The 23,098-nt window shown below is 41.2% G+C and overlaps 1 protein-coding gene across 50 annotated transcripts in view; it reads left to right on the top strand.

Annotated features, from left to right (window-relative positions):
- Positions 1-23,098, top strand: part of PPP6R3 (protein phosphatase 6 regulatory subunit 3) — a 158,365-nt gene that overhangs the window by 29,220 nt on the left and 106,047 nt on the right. For 3 of the 50 annotated variants that reach the window (XR_013403473.1, XM_077961908.1, XM_077961887.1), the window contains exon 2: positions 22,157-22,255. The exons of 44 other annotated variants lie outside the window; for them this stretch is intronic. The gene's annotated coding sequence lies outside the window, so the exon portion shown is untranslated. Of the gene's footprint in view, positions 1-12,582; positions 12,710-22,156; positions 22,256-23,098 lie in introns of all 50 variants that reach the window. 3 more of the 50 variants (XM_077961891.1, XM_077961889.1, XM_077961900.1) reach the window with 2 other exon arrangements.

Here is a 23,098-nt window from a genome sequence, read left to right as displayed (position 1 = left end):
TAGTGATGCTTGTTCAGTGTCATTGTTAAACATTTTTTTTCCCGAAGTCTCAGTGTTTCAGCCAGAAGGTTGTTAAGTGTCTTTAGCTGTGTGTGTGTGTGTCTGTGTGTCTGTGTGTCTGTGTGTTTGAGACAGAGTCTTGCTCTGTTGCCCAGGCCGGAGCGCAGTGGTGCAGTCATCTTCTAGGTGCAAGGATCCTCCCACCTCAGCCTCCTGAGTAGCTAGGACTACAGTCAGACACCACTGTGCCCAGCTATGTTTTTAAAAATTTATTTTTTATAGAGACGGGTGTTGCTGTGTTGCTCAGGCTTGTCCTGAACTCCTGGGCTCAAGCAGTCCTCCTACCTCACCCTCCTAAAGTGTTGGGTTTACAGCTGTGAGCCACTGCTCCCAGCCCATTTTAACTGTTTTGGAGTGGACAGTTCAGTGGCATTAAGTACATCCACGTTGTTGATCAACCATCACCACCATCCATCTCCAGAATGGTTTTCATCTTCCCGTACTGAAACACAGTACCCATTAAATCATCTTTTGGCTTCCTTGGGCTACATTGAAAGAAGAGTTGCCTTGGGCTAAACATAAATTACAGTTAACACTAATGATAGCTGATGAGCTTAAAAAAAATCACAAAAAAACCTCCACGTTTTAAGAAAGTTTATGAATTTGTGTTAGGCCTCATTCAAAGCTGTCCTGGGCCACTGGTTGGACAAGCTTACATTAAACACTGACTTCCCATTAGCCACTCCCGCCCAGACCCTGAGAACTGCCATTCTACTGTCTTCATGAATTTGACTACTCTTAAGTACCTTGTGTAAATTGCATCATACAGTATTTGTCCTTTTATCACTGGCTTCAAGCACAGTGTCTTCAAGGTTTACCCGTGTTGTAGCATGTGTCTGAATTTCCTTTCTTTTTTTTATTTTTAAATTTTTTAGAGACAGGGTCTTGCTCTTTTGCTGGATACAGTGGCATGATCATAGCTCACTGCAACGTCATACTCCTGGGCTCAAGGGATCTTCCCACCTTAGCCTCCCGAGTAGCTGGAACTGTGGGTGTGCACCACCATGCCTGGCTAAGTTTTATTTTTATTTTTTGAGGTCTTGCTATGTTGCCCAGGCTAGTCTTGCCTGGCTTCAAGTGATCCTCCCACCTTGGCCTCCCAAAGTGCTGGGATTTCAGGCCTAAGCCACTGCGCCTGACAGACTTTCCTTTAAGGCTGAATTATATTTCATTATATGTATATACAACATTGGTTATCCATTTATCCATCAATGGACACTACATTGCCTCTGGCTTTTGGCCAGTGAGAGTGATGCTGCCATGAACATGGGTGTATAAACATCTGTTCAAGGCTCTGCTTTCAGTTCTTTAGGGTATATACCCAGAAGTGGAGTAGCTAGATCATATGGCAGTTCTCATTCTACTTTTTTGAGGAGCTGCCATACTGTTTTTTGTGACTGCACTGTTTTACATTGCCCCAGTGGTGCATGAGGGTTTCACTTTGCCCACATTAGCTAGCACCTTTTTTTGAGTGCTTAGACATGAGCTGTACGGTGGTTTTCAAAGCATTGTTGGTTGCTTAAATCCTTCTGGCAGCAAAATCCAGGGAAGTTTTCTTTGTAGAATTTACAAGGTCTGTGGTACTATATTTTCCTGGTTCTCTTCCTACCATTCTTGGCGTCTCTTAATTTTCTTCCGGGCCACTTTCACATTTTGTTCTCCAGCCTTTATTATTTTCCACACTGTCCCTTGGGTGGTCTCCACTTTCATGGCTGAACTTACCAGGTATGTGCTAATGATGCTCATACCTACTTCTAACCCTGATTTTCTGTTGAGTTCTGGTGCTTAATGGGCATTTCCACTTGTGCTCATTCTGCCCTCAAAGCAGTTATGACCCTGGTAATGTAGGGTCTAAGTGCTAGTGAGCCTGAGTCCTGATACTTCCAAAGCCTGGTTATTTGCTCTCTTAGCTTCAGTTTCCTTGCTTACATATGGGAAGGATAACCGTTATTTTAAGGATTAAATGATAGTTCATATAATGTTTAGATTACAGTATGCATTGGTGGTAGTTAGCATGTCTAGCCATTATCACTATTATTCTTTGTATAATTTCTTCCTCAATTTCATAAATTTTTAAAAATTGTCATGAGATTATGTAATCAAAAGGTGTTGCCATTTTTAATTTTTAATTTTTTAGAGACGCAGTCACCAGGCTGGTGTGCAATGGTACGAACATAGCTTGCTGCAACTTTCAGTCCTGGGTTCAAAGTGATCCTCCTGCTACAGCCTCCCAGTAGCTAGGACAACAGGTGTGAGCCATCATGCCTGGGTTAAAAAAAATTACATAATATGTATAAAACATATATAATATATAACATTATATATAACATATATATGTTATATATAATATGTTATATATTATATATGTTTTATACATATTTTATATATAGTAGAGATAAGGTCTTACTGTGTTGCCCAGGGTGATCTCAAACTCCAGACCTCCCACAGTACTGGATTAGAGGCATGAGCCACTGCGCCTGGTCAAGGTACTGTTATTTTTATTAATCTCATATGTCATTATAGTACTCTTTTTTTAAAAAAGCTGATACCTGGGCAGGTGCGGTGGCTCATGCCTGTAACCCCAGCACTTTGGGAGGCCGAGGTAGGCAGATCATGAGGTCAGGAAATGAGACCACCTTGGCTAACATGGTGAAACCCCATCTCTACTAAAAATACAAAAAAATTAGCTGGGCGTGGTGGTGGGCTCCTGTAGTCCCAGCTACTCTGGAGGCTGAGGCAGGAGAATAGCGTGAACCCGGGAGGTGGAGCTTGCAGTGAGCCGAGATCACACCACTGCACTCCAGCCTAGGTGACAGAGCGAGACACCGTCTCAAAAAAATAAATAATTAAAAAAAGCTGGTACCTGTATGCAAGTATATCAGCAATAGATGAATGGACCTGTTTCCCTATATTCCCCTCCCAGTATTAATTAGTTCTAATTATTTATGATTTGTTTGCTGGTTCACTGGATATAAAGGAATACCTTATGGATTTTCATTAAGAAAATTAATGAAAAACTAATAAAAAGTTAAATGTTAATGAAATGTTGACTTGCATTTTGGTTTTTTCTTGGCTGATTTCTTGATCACTGGGTTTCTATTTCTTTGGCTCCCACTAGGTATTGTATAAGCTTAAGAATTATCCTCTGGTGTTTTGAGTTTACTCCCCTTTTTGAAAGGACTCTGTTTTGTTTTAATCTCTGTACTTTGTATCATTGCTTCTCTATTGTCTGGATCTTATGCATCACCCAGCCCCATTATTGAGAACTGTATTTACAGCGAGCCCCTTCAAAACAAATTTTATATTTGTTTTTACAATATACAGTTAATTTCTTAGTGTCATCAGCTATAAATGGAGTTATGAGAAATAAATGAAAATTATTCAATAAATATTTCAGTGCCTGTGACATGCCAGACTAAAAAATGTTTAAGAACTGCCTGGCACATATGAGATCCTCTGTAAAAGTAGTAGCCGTTGTGATACTTCCACATGTACCATAAACTTTTCTTTTCATAATTTGGTAGGCAGTAGCATGATGGAAATAGGGTGGCATTTTTGTTTCCTTCCTTAGGCACTTCCCTACTGTGTTACCTGGGTCAGTTACTATCTTTCCAGCTCAGATTATTTGTAAAACATGATATAACTTACTATATAAGATTGTGAGGGTCAAATGTAAATGTGTGAATACATTTGGTAAAGCAAAGTACAGATGCTAAAACCCTTAAAAAAATCTTTTCTTAGCACCTTCCTTTGCAAATATAGATTGCATTTTTCTTTTATAACAGCTTTATTGAGACAACTCACCCACTTAATGCATACAATTTAATGCTTTTTAGTATATTCATGGAGTTATGCAACTGTCATCACAATCACTTAGAATATTTTCATTATTCCACAAGAAACCCTATACCCGTTAGTAATTAGTAATCACTTTTCATTTTTCTCTCATCTCACTATACCTAGGCAACCACTACTGTACTTTCTGTTCCTATAGATGTGCCTATTCTGTGCATTTTATGTAAATGGAATCATACAAACATGGTCTTTTTTTGGGACTAGCTTTTTCCCCCTTAGCCATCTTTTCAAGATTTATCTGTGTAACATATATCAGTACCTCATTTCTTTCTTTTGCCAAATGATACTCATTATGTGGGGAATATTACCTTATATTTATTCATTCATCAGTTGATAGATACTTGGATGTTTCTGAGTTTTGGCTTTTATGAATAACGGTACTGTGGACATTTATGTACAAATTTTTCTGTCAAAGTATGTTTTAATTCTCTTGGATACATACCTAGGAGTAGAATTGTTGGGTCATTATGGAGCTCTGTGTTTATTCTTTTGAGAAACTGCGAGACTATTCTCCAAAGTTTCTACACCATTTTACATTCCCACCAGCAGAGTGTAAGGATTCTGATTTTGTTACATCCATGCCAACACTTTTGTTTTTTTGAGACAGAGTCTCACTCTGTTGCCCAGGCTGAAGTGTAGTGGTGCAGTCACAGCTCAGTACATGATAGCCTTGACCTCCTGGGCTGAAGTGATCCTCCCACTTCAGCCTCCCAAGTAGCTGGGACCACAGGCATGTACCACCACATCTGGCTAATTTTTTTGAGTTTTTCTTTTTTCTTTTTTTTTTTTGTTGTTGTTATTAAGACAAGGTTTCACTACGTTGTCCAGGCTGGTCTTGAGCTCCTGGGCTCAAGCAATCCTCTCCTCTCACCTTGGCTTCCCAAAGTGCTGGGATTACAGGTGTGAGCCACTGTGCCCAGCCTTTCCCATCCCTTCCCATTTCCCCTTCCTTTTTGAGATTGGGTCTCTGTATTGTCCAGGCTGGACAGGGACTCCTGGATTCAAGCAATCCTCCTGCCTTAGCCTCTCTAGTGGCTGGGAATGTAGACATGTGACATTGCACTTGCCTCATTTGCTTTTTATTTTTTTTGAGACAGTCTTACTCTGTCACCCAGACTGGAGTGCAGTAGTGCAACCTCCGCCACCTGGGTTCAAGCAATTCTGTGCCTCAGCCTCCTGAGTAGCTGGGATTACAGGTGTGTGCCACCGCATCTGGCTAATTTTTGTATTTTTAGTAGAGTCTGGATTTTGCCATGTTGGCCAGGCTGGTCTCAAACTCCTGGCCTCAAGCAATTCACCCACCTCGGCTTCCTAAAGTGTTGGGATTACAGCAGTCTACTGTGCCTGGCCTCACTTGCTTATTTTAAAATTGAGTTGTTTGTCTTTATTACTGAGTTGTAGGAGTTTCTTATCTGTTCTGTATTCCTGTCTTTTTTTTGTTTTTCTTTTGAGACAGAGTCTTGCTCTCTCGCCCAGGCTGGAGTGCAGTGATGCAGTCTTGGCTCACTGCAAACTCCGCTTCCCGGATTCACGCCATTTTCCTGCCTCAGCCTCCCACGTAGCTGGGATTACCGGTGCCTGCCTCCATGCCCGGCTAATTTTTTGTATTTTTAGTAGAGACGGGGTTTCACTGTTTTAACCAGGATGGTCTCGATCTCCTGACCTCATGATCCACCTGCCTCGGCCTCCTAAAGTGCTGGGATTACAGGCGTGAGCCACGGCACCTGGCCTCTATATTCACCTGGCCTCCGTATCCCTGTCTTTTGAGATAGGGTTTCACTCTGTCACCTGGCTGGAGTGCAATGGTGTGATCACTGCTCACTGCAGCCTCTACTTCCTGGGTTCAGGTGATCTTCCCACCTCAGCCTCCTGAGTGTATGCTGCAGGAGGGACTACAAGTGTATACTACCATGCCTGACTGATTTTTTTGTACTTTTTATAGAAACGGGGTTTTACCATGTTGCCCATGCTGGTCTCAAACTCCTGGGCTCAAATGGTCTGCCTCCCTCTGCCTCCCAAAATGCTGGGACTACAGGCATGAGCCACTGCGCCCAACCTTGTATTTGTATATAAATCTTTATCAGATATGTGATTTGTCAGTATTCTATTCTTTGGGTTTTCTTTTCACTTCTTGATGGTGTTATTACTGAAGGATGAAAACTTTTAATTTGAAGTGCAATTATCTTATTTTTCTTTTGTCTTGTGTTTTTGGTGTCATATCTAAGAAAGTTTTGCTTAATCCATGGCCACAAAAATTAACTCCTGTGTTTTTTTCTGAGTTTTGATTGCCTTGTTTTTTAATAACCATACTTTATTGGATAGGTAAAAAAGAACCTTGGTTCAGATGAGATCATTGTTGTTTATTGTTGGATATTTAGGAACCATGTATTTGTGGATGACCTGGATTGTTTGTTCTGTGGTTTTCCCCACAGTGTCATCTTCCTCTATATTTAGACATTTCTTTCTATTATAAGCACTTTGAACATTATTATATATGACTTTGTGTTCAGTATAAACACCTTAGAATAAACTCATAGAAGTAGAATAATTGAACCAGGGGTATGTAGATTTTAACAGCTTTTTGTTATCTGTGGCCAGAAAAATTACCCCAGTTACCATTTTACCAGCAGTTCCAGTCAGTTTTATGTTAATACATTTTAAAATTTGTTTTATTGGGGTAAATTTGAACATACAGAAATTGAACAGTATAATGAAACTATCAATTAACCCAGCTCCAACAGCCATACACTCAAGGCCAGTCTTGTCCCACTTAACTTCCCCATTTCCCACCTCTCTTCTATATTGTTACTACTTAAAAACTCTATTGAATTACAGTAGAAATATAGAAAAGTACATATAATAAGTAGATTTTCACAAGCTGAAATCCACCTGGGCAATGTCCACTTCCAGTTACGCCCTCTCTAGGGGCAGCCGGTATTCTAACAGCTAACAGCACCGATTAGCTTTGCCCAGTTTTATTTCTATTAAATAGAGTCTTACAGTAGGTACTCTTATATCTTTCTCTTGATGTTGTTTGTAAGATTATTGAAGTCATTGCATACTGCTGATTATTTGTTACTGGTGCTTCACAAAATTTTGTCATAGGAAATTGTTCTGTTGTTGATGGACATTGGATAGATGGTAGCTTTGGGCTGTTACAAATAGTGCTGCTCTGAACATTCAGTTTGTGTCTTTTGGTCAAAGACATACGTATGCGTGTCTGTTGTTCAGTATACCTAAGGGTGAAACTGTTAGGGCATAGAGGTGTATGTATAGTGGTGGCATCTACTAAAGCTGTTGTACCAAATTAGGCTTCCATCAGCAGTGTGTGAAGTTCCACTTACTCTGGATCCTCTCCAGTGTTTCATATTTTTCATCCTTTTCATTTTAGCCATGCTGGTAGCTGTGTAGTGATGTCTTATGGCAATTTTAATTTACAATAATGAGGTCAACTGCCTTTTCATATGTTTATTGGTCATTTGGATATCCTTTTTTATGAAACATGTTTAAGCCTTTTTAAAAATATTATCTTTTTTTTTGTTTGTATTACCTTTCTATTTTTTTGCTGCATAATAAATTATCCCCAAGTGTAGTGGATTAAAACAGCAATCAACATTATCTTGCAGTTTCTGGGAGTCAGAAACTTGGGAGTGGCATGGTTGTCTGCTTCTGGCTTGGGTGGGATTAGCTCTCTGAAGCCTTTGTAGATCCGCTGGAGAATCTGTTCTAAGGTGCCTCATTCACGTGCCTGGCAAGTAGGTTCTGGTTCTGGCTCTGGCTGTTGGTGGGAGACCTCAGGTCTTTTTCACATCAGCTTTTGCCAGGGATGTGTTAGTGTCCTGTTCTCAGGACATGGTGATAACTTCTCATTGAGAAAGTGATTCAAGAGAAAGGGCCCCAAGTGTGGAAGCCGTCATTTTTGTGACCTAGTCTTGGAAGTCACGTAGTGTCTAGCTTTCCCATGTTCTGTTTGTTAGAAGAGAGGCACATTGTGCACTTTTTAAAAAGTGACAGAGTCTCACTCCGTCACCTAGGCTGGAGTGCAGTGGCGCGATCACAGCTCACTGCAGCCTTGACCTTCCTGGCTCAAGGGATCCTTCCACTTCAGCCTCCTGAGTCGCTGGGCCCACAGGTGCGTGCACCACCACATCTGGCTACGTTTTGTATTTTTTGTAGTTGGGGTTTTGCCATGTTTTCCAGGCTGGTCTCAAACTCCTGGGTTTGAGCATTCCTCCCACCTTGGCCCTCGAAAGTGCTGGGGATTATAGGCAAGAGCCACTGTGCCCAGCTGAGATGTATTTTAAAAGATCACTTGGTAGGATTTTTGTGTTTTGGACAGGCATCTCTTGTCAGATGTATGTATTGTGAATATCTTTATCTATTCTGTGGGTCCTCGTCATGTCTTTTGAGGTGAAGAAGTTCTATTAAATTTTTTTTCCTTTATAGTCCAGTTTTGTCCATTATATTTTGAAGATATTCAAATAATTATTGCTTCTTCTATAAATATGTCAGTATATGTCCTCAGAGAATAAGGACTCTTAACCGTAACAACCACAAAACCTCACATCTTAAAAATAAAATGAACACACAATTGCTTGACATCATTCAGTACTTAGACTTGAAAGTTCCAGTTGTTTCATATAACTTTTTTGTGTGGTTTTCTTATTTTGGCAGTGGCAAATCAGGATCCAAATAAGAGCCACTGTTTTTTTTTTCAGTCTGTGGGTTCCTCATTTTTTGCTCTTCTCCCACCATGCTATCCATTTGTGGGAGGACTGGGCTTCTTGTTTTGTGGTATTCCCTACAGTGTTGTGTAGCTTCTGTTTTCTGTGCACTGGTAGTTGGATCTTGAGGAAGTTTCTCTTGGAGAATAAACTTTGTTGGACTCTCACTTTAAACCGTTTTTTTTTTTTTTTTTGAGACGAAGTCTCAACTCTGTTGCCCAAGCTGGAGTGCAGTGGCACAATCTCAGCTCACTGCAACCTCCACCACCTGGGTTCAAGCGATTCTCCTACCTCACCCTCCCAAGTAGCTGGGACTACAGGCATGTGCCACCACGCCAGGCTAATTTTTGTATTTTTAGTAGAGACGAGGTTTCACCATCTTGGCCAGGCTGGTCTCAAACTCCGGGCCTCAAGTGATCTGCTCGCCTTGGCCTCCCAAAGTGCTGGGATTACAGGCGTGAGCCACTGTGCCCGGCCTTCAAATTATTTCTTAAAATGCATGTGTATCCAAAGTTTAAACTGAAAGAGTTGTTTTCTTAATTCCAACTGTATTTTTAAAGTATCATTCAACTTCAAGTAATAATTAAATTTTTCATGTTTTGTTTATAAGTGAATGTATGTAAATGATACCAATTTTTTGGCCACTAATTAATTCAGCAGATACCTTGGGTGCCTGCCCTGGGCCAATCCTAGCGCTTTTTGTGCTTTGGTCATACGGTAAGTCCTCACTTAACACCATTAACAGGTTCTTGGAAACTGCAAACTTAAGCAAAATGACATAGAACTAAAACAGTTTTATCTACCTCATCAGTGTTATAATGGGATGGCATTATCCAAGAAGCTGCCATATGTCATTTTGCTTAAAGTCGCAGTTTGAAAAAACCTGTTGACACTATTAAGTGAGTACTTACTGTGTACATGGTTAAAGATGATGGACATGGGGCTGGTACCCTCATGAAATGCTCAGGACAGTGTTTCTACGAAAGACAATACAGGCTATGTATGTCATCTTACATTTTCTAGTAGCCACATGAAGAAAGTAAAAACCACGTAAAACTAATTTTAATGTTTTATACAACCCAATATATCCAAAATATTTCAACATATAATCAGTAGGAAAATGAGATATTTTCACTTTTTTTTGTACTGAATCTTTGATTCCATTGCATATTTTATGCTCTTAGTACCTCGTAGATCAAACTAGTCACATTTCAAGTGCTCAAAAGCCTTATATGGCTACCGTAGTAGGCATTATATATCAGAATTATTATTATTGTTCATGCTCACATGGGAGTTGCAGGAGGCGCTGACCAAGAACCCAAGTAAACAATGGGTTGGAGGGGCCAGAGGAGACTGGGAGATGAATTAGGAAGCTGTGTCCAAAGGGTATCTTACAAGATCTTTATGGATGAATGCACACTCCAGTTTACCTTATTCCAGGCCATGGCAAAAAATGTAGAGAAGGGAAAGTGTAAGGCGGAACTGACAATGTTTTGGTGAATTGGATTGAAAGGGAAAAGAGGCTATTTTCCGGGCTGCCTTTCACAACTGGGGTGTGCCTTTTACTGAGATGGGGAGAGCATGGTGAAGAGGAGGTTGGGTTGGGTGGGCAGTGTGTGATGGAGAGCAAAAGCTCCATTTTGGAGATATACCATGTGCTTGTGAGATATCCGAAGGGAAATGTCTGCTAGTCATCGGGTTACCTGTGTTTGAAATGCCATGATGGTGGTTTTGGTTTTATAAATTTGGACCTTAGTTGTGTTTATGGGGAGGAATTTTTCTTTTTTTTTTGAGATGGAGCCTCACTCTGTTGCCCAGGCTGGAGTGCAGTGATGTGATCTTGGCTCACTGCAACCTCCGCCTCCCAGGTTCAAATGATTCTCCTGCCTCAGCCTCCCGACTACCTGGGACTACAGGCATGCACCACCATGCCTAGCTAATTTTTGTATTTTTTAGTAGAGACAGGTTTCACTATATTGGACAGGCTGGTCTCAAACTCATGACCTTGTGATCCGCCTGCCTCAGCCTCCCAAAGTGCTGGGATTACAGACGTGAGCCACCGCGCCCGGCCTGGAGAGGAATATTTTAAAAACTCACGGAAATGGCTTTGTTTATTCAACAGAACTTGTCTTGAATCTCTCAGCGCTTTGTTTTAGTTGCTGGGGAAACAGCACAAATAAAACAAATGTGAATTTACTTCGAGCAAATGTGGTGCACTCAGGAAAGTGTGCTAGGTCCGCAGCCTGACCTCTGTGGGAGCCTCTGTGTTATCAGTGGGACAGAAGAAGGAAGGAAGGAAGGAAGGAGAGGAGCAGCCCTCCAACTAGGGAGACTGAGAAATGGCCAGTGAGAAAACGAGTGTGTGACATCAGAGAAGCCACGCGAGGAGAACGTTCTAATGAGGAGAGTCTTCTGGGGGACTGCCTTGCATGCTGCTGAGAGTGAGGTGTAAGTGAGGACAGAAGAGTTTCATTTGGATTTAGCCCCATCTGGAGGTTGTCAGTGACTTGAAAGAGCAGTTTGAACTGAGTGGTAGAGAGATTGCAGATTGGAATGAGGTGAAGAGGGAATGGTATCAAAGGACTCTTTTTCTTTTTTTTAAATAACCCCTACAAATCATTGAGAAGACCAACCCAGTAGAAAAGTAGACAAAGTATATAAACAGACAGTTGGCAGAAAAGTAAAGTATAAATGGTTCTTAAATATATGAACAGTGCTGAACCTCACTCAAGAGAAAAGCAAATGCATTGTTGACCAGGTGTGTGGAAACAGGCTTTCACACATCACTGGGGGAATATGGATATACCTGACCTCCGTGGAGAGCCACTTGGCCATGTACTAATTAGAAGCGCACATTCTTTCATCCAGCAGATCCACTTCTGGAAATGCTGGCATATTTTTGTAATAGCAGAAAGTGAAAACTAAATGGTCATTAGTGGTGGCCTGGTTAAATCAGCAGTAAAACAAAGGAACGTCTATACCAGGTAAAGCATTATATTCCTGAAGAAAGTATACATTTTTTTTTTCTTACTATGCTATAAGTCAGGTTCTTTGAGAGTTAGTTTTTTTTTTTGTTAAAATTTGTCAAGATTGAGAAACATACAGGTGGGTCTGGTATAGGCCACACAACGTATATAGAAAGGTGCCTTTGAAAAGAGCTGTGTAGAGCTTGTCCTTCTGCCCTGACCCTCTACTTTTTCACGTTTCACTTAAGTCAGTAGGCTATATTCCCTTCTCCAGATACCTGTTAGGATTCTTTTGAGTGGATTCTTTCCTATTTCATGTATGTACTAGGCTATACACCACAGGAAAGGGTATCTTACAATATCTTTATGGATGAATGCACAGTTCAGTTTACCTTATTGCAGCTAAAAGTAATTGTACCTCTTGTCAAGAGAGCATCCCGTTTGGCTCACTGACAAAGGAAGCAAGCTCCTGATGCAATTTGAGAGTCCTGAAAGCAGCAAATGGGGATTCTACTTCAGCTGTCTAGTGTGGGAAGATTTTCTTGGTCAAGTTTTTGTTGGGGGAAAGAACAGTCCAAACCTTTGTGAGCTGTGTGTTCTCACCCCAGCTACATGCACATGGCTATTTAGAACTTTTTGCAGTTTGGCCTTCTTTGGAGATAGCAACGTGTTTTTACATGTGGACTAAAGCAAAAATGAAAAACTAGGCACATGCCAGTAGACCAAATCAGCGTCCTAGCAGAGCACACTGGCATTGTACAGTTTACATCCTCTGTCACTGGGGTCTGGCTTCCATTTACTTCATTTCTTAAGAGTTTACACTGGTATTTATATTTGTTTTTCTTTATTTCTTTGAGTATCTTGGTTTCACTTATTTTATTTGTTCTTTTCTATGTCTTCTTAGATCTAAAGGAATGAAGAATTTTAGGATTTGAAGTGTCTTAAGTAATCATTTAGTCTAAACCTCTCATTTGCAGATAAGAAAACAAGCTCAGAGAGATGTGGTGACTTGCTCAAATAGTGACAGAACTTCCTCGGCCATACGGAGGGGTCATATAATACCCTTGTGTCCTCAGTTTGAGGTACCTCCCATAATTTTAAGGGGTATGTGGCTTTAATTACATTACTATTTGAATGAAGAATATTAATTTATGTGCTGCACTAGTTCATTTAGAATCATGGACACAATCGAGTTGAACTCTTCTACATTTTTTGGTTGAGAAAGTTAAGACCTAGAAGATAGAAATTTATTCATCCAAGATTACAGACCATAAACATTTATTCTGTGTTTAGATTTTTTAAAATTGAATTATTTTTATTTATTTATTTAGAGAGAGAGGATCTTGGTATGTGTGTGCTTAGTTTTAACGTGAGTCTGAGCAGTGCTATCTAGTAGAACGTTGTATTAGGTTGGTGCAAAAGTAATTGCAGTTTTTGCAATTAAAAAGTAACGGTAAAAACCATGATTACTTTTCACCAACCTAATATAAGTAGTTGAAATTAATTTAAAATTCAACTCCCAGGGGAGTGGGGTGGAACAACAACAGAAAACCAGCTCCTTTGCCTGTACTAGCCACGTTTCAGGTGCTTAGTAACTGTGTGTGGCTGTGGCATTGGACCGCTCAGCTGCAGGTGCTTAGTAACTGTGTGTGGCTGTGGCACTGGACCGCTCAGCTGTAGACTGTTTCCCTTTCTTGTTAATCTTGTTTTTAGAAATGTTAGTGGTGGAGACCAAGGCATGTGAGTATGACTAGAATTGCCAGCTACACATTAGAAGGTTTAGGTTTAAAACTGGGAGTAAAGGGCTGGGCGCGGTGGCTCAAGCCTGTGATCCCAGCACTTTGGGAGGCTGAAATGGGTGGATCACGAGGTCAGGAGATCGAGACCATCCTGGCTAACATGGTGAAACCCCGTCTCTACTAAAAAAAAAATACAAAAAACTAGCTGGGCGAGGTGGCGGGCACCTGTACTCAGGAGGCTGAGGCAGGAGAATGGCGTAAACCCAGGACGCGGAGCGTGCAGTGAGCTGAGATCCGGCCACTGCACTCCAGCCTGGGCAACAGAGTGAGACTCCATCTCAAAAAAACTCTTGGAGCTTGGGATAGTGCTACAACTAGTCCTGGCCTGAGCCTTTTCTTCATTCATGTTTTATCCTTTTTTTTCTTTATTTTTGGACACTGATAAGAACCTGTATGAGATTGTTTCTTTTTTTCCCCCCCGTGTTGTAGGTATCTTGTTTTACCAGTTTATTAGGTTGGTGCAAAAGTAATTGTGGATTTTGCCATTACTTTTAATTGCAAAAACCACAATTACTTTTGCACCAACCTAATAAAAATCCCAACCTTAGGCTCGAGTTCTCCTGGACTCAAGCAGTTTTCTTACCTCTGCCTCCTGAATAGCTGGGACTGTAGGTGTGCACCACCACACCTGGCTAATTTTTATATTTTTGATAGAGACGGGGTCTTGCTATTTTGCACAGGCTGGTCTCTTAACTCCTGGCCTCAAGTGATCCTCCTGCTTCAGCCCCCAAGGTAAGGTGTTGGGATTGTGGGCATGAACCACTACACCCAGCCCTTTATACTAAAAAAAAAAAAATTTCCTAACTGTAAATTGATAAATTATAGCTATTATTGATAGGGTACAAAGTGATGTCATGATTCATGTATATAATGTAGAATAATTAAATCAAGTTAATTAATATTCATCACCACAAATACTTTTTTGTGGGGAGAAAATTGGAAATTCTCTTTTTGATTTTGAAATGCGCAGTGGGATGAGTATTTACTACATTCACTATGCTATGCACTATATCTCAAAGAAAAAACCCTTTTTTCCTCGTAATTAAGGCTTTGTCTCCCCTGACCATCATCTTCCCCATTCCTCTCACCTTCCAGCAGACTTTATACACTTTTCTCAGATAGTAACCACTCGATTGCCAAGATTCCATATAAGAAGTTTTGGTGTTTTTTACCTTTGTACTATGGATTATGGAAGTTTCAGCTTTTACATCAAATAAAGGTTGATTGTGTACCTTGGCTGAGTCCACTAAATACAGCTTGGTGATTGGGATCATGTAGTCATTTGTACCTTTGCTGTGCGTCCTTGCCCACTGTTGTTACAATAGGCAGAGATAGTTCTTTGGGCCCTACTTCAGATGTTGATGTACTAATTTATGACTTGGTTGTATTTTAATAGCAGCTTAGATTGTGTTGGCTTCATGTGTACCTACAGTGATTTGAGTGTCCATTAGGGTGCATAGCCAGACAATAATGTAATCCAATTAGGTGCCAAGGTGTTTACTTCAAGTACTTTACATACATGATTTTGCTTTTAGAAGGTGATAGTATGGATTTACCTTGGGTGTTTTGTACTTTACACAGTAGTCTTTTTGCGTTTTTTTCCTTTTTTTTTGGTATGGTGATTATTGATTAATGGCTTAGAAGCCTTGATACTCCTACCTCGGCCTGCATTAAAATGATTGGTCTTTCTGAAATTGATCGAGTTGCCTATATATAGATTTTTGTTGGAAGATGCCTCTGAAGACATGGGAATTAGGTTATTTATCAATAGTCATGTAAGTTGGTTGTTTCCTGATTATGGACATTTGTGCAGTTATTTTTGATGGTTTTTGTATTTAAAATTTTGTGGATGATTTTTAAATTTACAGTGTGCTATGCATTGAAGGTAAAAATGGTGAACAAATCCTTGTAGAAATGAATTATCTTCCCATCTCATTACCTTCCATCTCTTCAAATTTGGGTGTTTTAGAAAATGTGTGAGGGTACTTGCAGCAATGGGATTGTTGAGATCTGCATTAGGAGGGCATTCTGAGGTGGCCTGTCCTGGGACTTCCTGATGCCGGTTAAAAAGTAGAGTTCTTTGCTTTTGTGTGTCCAAGCTTTGTGATACCACCTGTGTGTCTAATGGAGAGTGCACCTTTTTTTTTTTTTTTTTTTTTTTTGAGACAGAGTCTCGCTCTGTCACCCAGGCTGGAGTGCAGTGTCACGATCTCAGCTCACTGCAAGCTCCGCCTCCCGGGTTGGTGCCATTCTCCTGCCTCAGCCTCCCGAGTAGCTGGGACTACAGGTGCCCGCCACCTCGCCCGGCTAGTTTTTTGTATTCTTTTGAGTAGAGACGGGGTTTCACCTCTTAGCCAGGATGGTCTCGATCTCCTGACCTCGTGATCTGCCCTTCTCGGCCTCCCAAAGTGCTAGGATTACAGGCTTGAGTCACCGCGCCCGGCCGAGAGTGCATCTTTAGTTGTGTATGATATATGCTCTCAGGAGGAAATGCTTTCTTGCATGTTATGCAATAGCTATGGTTTCCTCTTGTGAGTTTACATCAAGAATATCATGGTATTTATATTAGAAATTTATATGAGGCCGAGTGAGGTGGCTCACACCTGTCATCTATCACTTTGGGAGGCTGAGGTGGGAGGATTGCTTGAGCCTAAGTGTTTGAGACCAGCCTGGGCAACATAGCAAGACCTTATGTGTAAAAAAAAAAAATTTTATGTGAGAGGATAGGGAGCAGATTACTGCTGCTCTCCCCCCCAGCCCACCCAAAGTGAGTTTTTTGACTTTTTTTTGTTTGTTTTTTTGAGATGGAGTCTTGCTCTCATTGCCCAAGCTGGAGTGCAATGGCGCTATCTCGGCTCACTGCAACCTCCGCCTCTGCCACCACGCCAGGCTAATTTTTGTATTTTCAGTAGAGATGGGGTTTCACCACGTTGGCCAGGCTGGTCTCGAATTCCTGACCTCGTGATCCCCCCACCTCAGCCTCCCACAGTGCTGGGATTACAGACGTGAGCCACCATGTCTGGCCGGCTTTTTGTTTTTAAATAAATTTAGTGTCCATATAAGAGTGATTTGGGGTAAATTCTTTATTTTCCTCGACTGTAAAACAGGGAAGATGTTGATAATTTTCCTTGACTGTAAAACAGGGAGGATGATAATAATAGGATGGAAAAGCACTTGTACAATGCCAACACAAAAGGTTTGTAAGGATGGTTTTCATTCCTGCTCTTCTCAAATTTTGTGATTAATTAAGCAAGTTCACTTAGATGCTGTTTAGTTGAGAATTTGTGGTTTTGGTGTTTTAGTCCAAAGCAGTCCTCATTCTGAAATGTTATTTTTATCATTATGTTGCACTTGCATTCTCTTTATTGGTGTTCGTCAGAGTCAGCAGTACTGAAAAGAAGAGAAATCTTGTGACAGGGTTAGGTTGTGTGACAGGGTTAGGTTGTGGGACTGTTGAGAAAAATGCAGTCTGTTGAAGGAATGATTGGCTAAAAATAAAAGTATACTATTTTCTTTTCCTGTCTTGATTTCTTTTTTGGAGAGAAGGGCTTTGGATTCATTCCTCTAAGAGAATAGTCTAATGCTATCAACCACTGAACCACATCTGATATTATTGATTAAAACCATAGTCTTCCTCGTTAGCTTCCATGATGCTGTGCAGCAGAGCCCAGTGTTTCGGAATAGCCTTACTCTAAACATGTCCTTTCTCACTCCGTCCTTTAATTATGATGTAAATAGAAATTAAATACTTGGATAATTCCTCCCTTTTCAGCTTTAGTGTTCTTTAGGGAGCACCTTTCATCATCCTCATGGATTCCACCCTCATCTGTTTATGTTTAACTTTCAAAGCATCTCTTTGTGGCTTGGCTTTTTTTAATGGTCTTGTGCCATAGTATGTCTGGATACTGTCAGTTAAATTCTTTCCCTGTGAGAATAGGAAACCTTGGATCTTGATTTTTTTCAACCATGCTTGTCTAACTTCTCCTTCACCATCAATACCTTCTCAGTCCCACAGGGCTTAAAGCAGATTTTAGTTTTTTATTTTGCTTCTCTGTTTTTTTTTTTTTTTTTTTTTTTTTTAACCAAGTCCTGCTTAATTTTTTCTGTAGCCACTGGTACCATGTTTAAAGCTTTATTTTTATATTAGGGTCATACATTGTTGAAGCAACAAGAAAATTTAGAGTTAATTTATTCCAACTCTCTTATTTTTATTTTTGAGACAGGGCTTCACTCCCGTCACCCGGACTGGAGTGCTATGGGGCAATCTTGGCTCATTGAAACCTCTGCCGCCTGAGTAGCTGGGACTAGACACAAGCCACTGCATCTGGCTAATTTTTTTTTTTTTTTGAGACAGAGTTTTGCTCTTGTTGCCCAGTTTGGAGTGTAATGGCACAATCTCAGCCCACTGCAACCCCTGCCACCTGGGTTCAAGCGATTCTCCTGCCTCTGCCTCCCGAGTAGCTGGGATTACAGGCACCTGCCACCACACCTGGCTAATTTTTTTTTTTTTTTAAGTAGAGACGGGGTTTTACCTTCTTGGCCAGGCTGGTCTCAAACTGTTGACCTTAGGCGAGCCACTGTGCCCGGCCTTTTTTTTTTTTTTTCCGATAAGTTTTGTAGGGGTGGGGTCTCACCATGTTGCTCAGGGTGTCCTCTAACTCCTGAGCTCAAGTGATTGGCCCACCTTGGCCTCCCAAAGTGCTGGGATTACAGGCATGAGCCACTACTACACCTGGCCTATTTTATTTTATATATGAAGAAATGGATACTCAGGTTAAGTGATTTGTCTTAGCTTCTCATTACCTGTGTGAACTGATATTACAGCTCTGTGGTCTCTCAACATTTAATACTTCTTCCCAGTCCAACATTCTTCTTTGGGTTTTTTTTGTTTGTTTGTTTGTTTTTTGAGACAGGATTTTGTTAGGTAGCCCAGGCTGGAGTGCTGTGGCGCGACACAGTTCACTGTAGCCTCGACCTCCTGGGCTCAAGTGATCTTTCTGCCTCAGCCTGTCGAGTAGCTGGGACCACAGGTGTGCGCTACCATGCTTGGCTGATTTTTAAAATTTTTGTAGAGAATGGGGTCTTGCCATGTTACCCAGGCTGGTCTCAAACTCCTGGGCTCAGGTGATCCTCCTGCCTTAGTCTCTCAAAGTGTTGTGATTATAGGCATGAGCCCCAGCATTTTTTTCTTAAAAACTTCTAAGTTTTCTTTAAGCTAAAGTTTTATATGTCCATATTTTGGAATCAACTATTCTAGGAGATTGGGTAAGAGAAACAGGAGTCCTTAAGTATCCCACTCTCTTTTTCCCTTTCCTGAAGATAGTGTAATACTTTGGGCTGTTTTAACCAGTTAAAAATATATATTTACTTCCATATGTCTGAAGATTATATTTGAAGACTTCATACTTGTGTGTATACTTGTGGATTTTTTTTAGTTCTAAGCAGTATCTATTGATTTTCTGACATGGAAGATAAGGATTGGCTCTCACTTCTTTCCTTTATTGCACCTTCATTGCCATTTTCTGTCTTCCCTATCCAGCCAGTAGAGGTTTGTTAACATTTTGGTTAAATCACTTTAGTTTTTTCATTAGAACCATGTATATACTACATTATGACCATGTATACTTTTTTTTTTTTTTTTTTTTGAGGCGGAGCCTTGCTCTGTCGCCCAGACTGGAGTGTCATGGTGCGATCTCAGCTCACAGCAACCTCTGCCTCCTGGGTTCAAGCAATTCTCCTGCCTCAGCCTCCTGAGTAGCTGGGATTAAGGCATGCACCACCACGTCCGGCTAATTTTTGTGTTTTTAGTAGAGATGGGGTTTCACCATGTTGGTCAGTCTGGTCTCAAATTCCTGACTTTGTGATCCGCCTGACTTGGTCTCCCAAAGTGCTGGGATTACAGGCATGAGCCACCGCACCCGGCCCATGTATACTATTTACAGCTGTTAAGTGGTAAATTACAAATGCTTTCCTTTCCTAAACAACTTTTGGTTTCCTCTGGAAATGTGTTACTGTGTTACTCTGTGTGTGTGTGTGTGTGTGTGTGTGTGTGTGTGTGTTTTGAGTTGGAGTCTCACTGTGTGTGTGTGTGTGTGTGTGTGTTTTGAGTTGGAGTCTCACTCTGATGCCCAGGCTGGAGTGCAGTGTCGGCAGTCTCAGCTCTGGCAACCTCTGCCTCCCGGGTTCAAGTGGTTCCCCTGCCTCAGCTTCCTGAGTAGCTGGGATTATAGGCGTGTGCCACCATACCTGGCTACTTTTTGTATTTTTAGTAGAGACGGGGTTTTGCCATGTTTGCCAGGCTGGTCTTGAACTCTTGACTTCAGGTGATCCACCTGCCTCAGCCTCCTAAAGTGCTGGGATTACAGGTGTGAGCCACTGCGCCCAGCCGTGTGTGTGTGTGTGTGTGTGTGTGTGTGTGTGTGTGTGTGTGTGTGTGTGTGTGTATGTATGTTTAAATGTACTTATCACTAATTTAGCCTCAGACTTTTAGCCAGTTACATGTTCAGATCTTCCCTGAGCTTTATCCTTTTGAAGGAATCTTTCTAGTTTGGACTGCTGGCCCTCCCATTCTGCGACCTTTGGGGTTCTTTTTACCTCTTTTCTCCCCACTGGATCTCCTATTCCTGTGTTCTGTGTTACCTTGTTGCTCTCACTGGTTTTAGTGGAGCATAGTTGCCAGTAGTTTTCAGTGAGAAAGGTGTGTAGGAGGTAGATCTTTTGAGACTGTGTATCTTTCTGTGTACTCGTGATTGATATAGTTTAACTGGGTATATGCTTTTGGGTTGGGAAAATTTTTCCTTCTATTTTAGTCTGCTCAGGATTGCCATAACAAAATATCATAGGCTGGGTGGCTTAAACAACAGAAATTTCTTTTCTCACGTTCTGTAAGCTAGAAGTTCAAAATCAAACTTCTTGCTAATTTAGTTTCTAGTGAGTGGCCTCTTTCTGGTTTATAGACACCATCTCTTCTCACATGTGGTGCCAGTCATCATACCAGATGACACAGTCTGGAGCACCATAATCTCAGATGTTGGAATACCTAAAGATCAGAATCCCTGTAGATCAAAATCCTTAAAGATCATAATCTCTAAAATTCTGAAAATCACAAAAGATTAAAATCCTGGGTGTTGAAACCCTGAAAGCCAATTACTAGGGAAGGGATTAGTATGTATTTTGTTGTACATAGGATAGTTGCATCACGTTAGATGGAACTATTACCTTGTTACTGTCTTTATTCATAAATTAAGTATGGTTTAAGGAGATGCGTGTGGGTGCCAAGTTGACAATAGGTGGACTTGTGGACTCAGTTTTAGATGACACCTTAACTAAGGAATACCTAGAAGCCTGGTGAAACATTAGGTTTTGGCTGTGTCTGTGAGAGTATTTCCAGAGGAGATGGAAAGATTCTCAAAACAGCATCTAAATGCACTTGCTTAATCACAAAACGTCAGGTACGAATGTCTGCCCTTACAAACCTTTTGTGCTGGCATTGTACAAGTGCTTTTCCATTCCTGTTATTAGTCATTATCCCTATTTTATAATTGATAATACCTCATTCACTAATGCGTGAGTCTGAGTGGGCTGCGGGGAAGATCTGCCCTCAGTGTTGGCGGGCACCATCCAATCAACCAGGGCCCAGACAGACTCTTCTGCTGCCTTGGACGTGAGAAATCCAGGGTTGCCAGCCTTTGGACTCCAGGATGTACACCAGCAGTCCCTTTGGGTCCTGAGGCTTTTGTGGACTCAGAGCTAGAGATCACTGGTGTCCCTGGTTCTCAGGCTATTTGGATTGAGCCTTGTCACTGGCATCCCGGGGTCTTCAGCTTGCCTGTTGTGGGACTTCACAGCACCATAATCGCATGAGCTCATTCCCCGCATAAATCCCCTCTCATGTATCTGTATACATATCTTATCAGTTCTGTCTTGCTGAAGAAGCTTAATACAAATCTGGTATTGGGGAAGTCAAATATTCCTTCTTACTGTGTTTCTTAAAACACAATGGAACAGATCTGTGAAATTGTTCCCTTGCAAAAAGGCTGTGATAAGTGTATGAGGCTGCTTAATGGTGAAAGGTGAAAATGTTAAAGTTAATTATTATTGGGGCTATGAAAGCAGAAAATTGCTTAATTGCAACAGCTGGACACAACAGACTTTGAAACAGACAGCATGTACTTACAGAGTTTGAAGACCACAACCACTCTTCAAATACAAGTGTAACGAGTATTTTGAAGATCATAGACGTAGATCTGAAAACAGACAAAAACTACAAGAAATCTCTTCTGCCAAATTATTCAGTCCTATAAGACTTCTGCCCATTCACACGTAGCGCCAGTTTGCTATGCTATGTATTTAGTCTTCACATCATATTCAATACTAGGGGTGTAAGTGGTATATATTCTTTTTGTTTTATGCATTTTTTGCACATTTGACTCCATGTTGACTTTGTGTGTAAGCATTGTACATATGTGTAAAACTGTTGAAACTTCCTCAGTAAATGAAGAGATGTCCTTTTTGTGTATCCGCATTTGTGAAAGACAAAATTCAAGATCTCGGCTCTCTGAGCAACTGCATATGTGATGTTGATCCATCGTGGTTTTTTGTAGATCTCATCAAAAGACATAGGTTGTCTATCATGGTATTTTAGATGACTGCAGTTATAAAGCTCAGTGCATACAATTACCAACCGTAGTTATATGCATTTTAATGTATGTACGAATGAATGAGTGAGACAAGATCTTGCTTTGTGACCCAGGCTGGAGTGCAGTGGCGTGATCATAGCTCTCTGAAACCTCAAATTCCTGGGATTTAAGCAACTCTCCTGCCTTAGCCTCCTGAGTAGCTAGGACTATAGGTGCATACTCCAAAGTCCAGCTAATTAAAAAAAAATTTTTTTGTAGGGGTGGGATCTCACTATGTTGCCCAGGCTGGTCTTGAACTGGCCTTAAGCATTCCACCTGTCAGAACCTCCCAAAGCTCTGGAATTTCAAGCTTGAGCCACCATGCTGGCTGTTATATGCATTTATGTATTTCGTTTTTTTTTTTTTTTTAACCTATTTCTTTATGAATGTGGTTTGTCTGCTCATAACTGTTAGTCTACCCATGTGACTGTCATTATTAGACATGAATTATACCTTGTATCCTTGCAAAAATATGCATGTGATTATTGCCTTTTTTTTTTTTTTTTGAGACGGAGTCTCGTTCTTTCGCCCAGGCTGGAGTGCAGTGGCCGGATCTCAGCTCACTGCAAGCTCCGCCTCCCGGGTTTACGCCATTCTCCTGCCTCAGCCTCCTGAGTAGCTGGGACTACAGGCGCCCGCCACCATGCCCGGCTGGTTTTTTGTATTTTTTTAGTAGAGGCGGGGTTTCACCATGTTAGCCAGGATGGTCTCGATCTCCTGACCTTGTGATCTGCCCGTCTCGGCCTTCCAAAGTGCTGGGATTACAGGCTTGAGCCACCACGCCCGGCCTGATTATTGCCTATTTTATTGTGTAAAGTGACCTATGACGTGTTCTCTCATTTTTTAATGTTTCTCAAATCCCCTTTATTTTTTATTTTTTGAGACGGAGTCTCACTCTGTTGCCCAGACTGGAGTATAGTGGCGTGAGCTCAGCTCACTGCAACTTCTGCCTACCAGGTTCAAGTGATTCACCTGCCCCAGGCTCCCGAGTAGCTGGGATTACAGGCGTGCACCAC

This window comes from Macaca mulatta, chromosome 14 (assembly GCF_049350105.2).
Source record: "Macaca mulatta isolate MMU2019108-1 chromosome 14, T2T-MMU8v2.0, whole genome shotgun sequence".
Lineage (NCBI taxonomy): Eukaryota > Metazoa > Chordata > Mammalia > Primates > Cercopithecidae > Macaca > Macaca mulatta.
The sequence above is the reverse complement of the archived record's forward strand: the minus strand, read 5'-3'. Positions and strand labels throughout refer to the sequence as shown.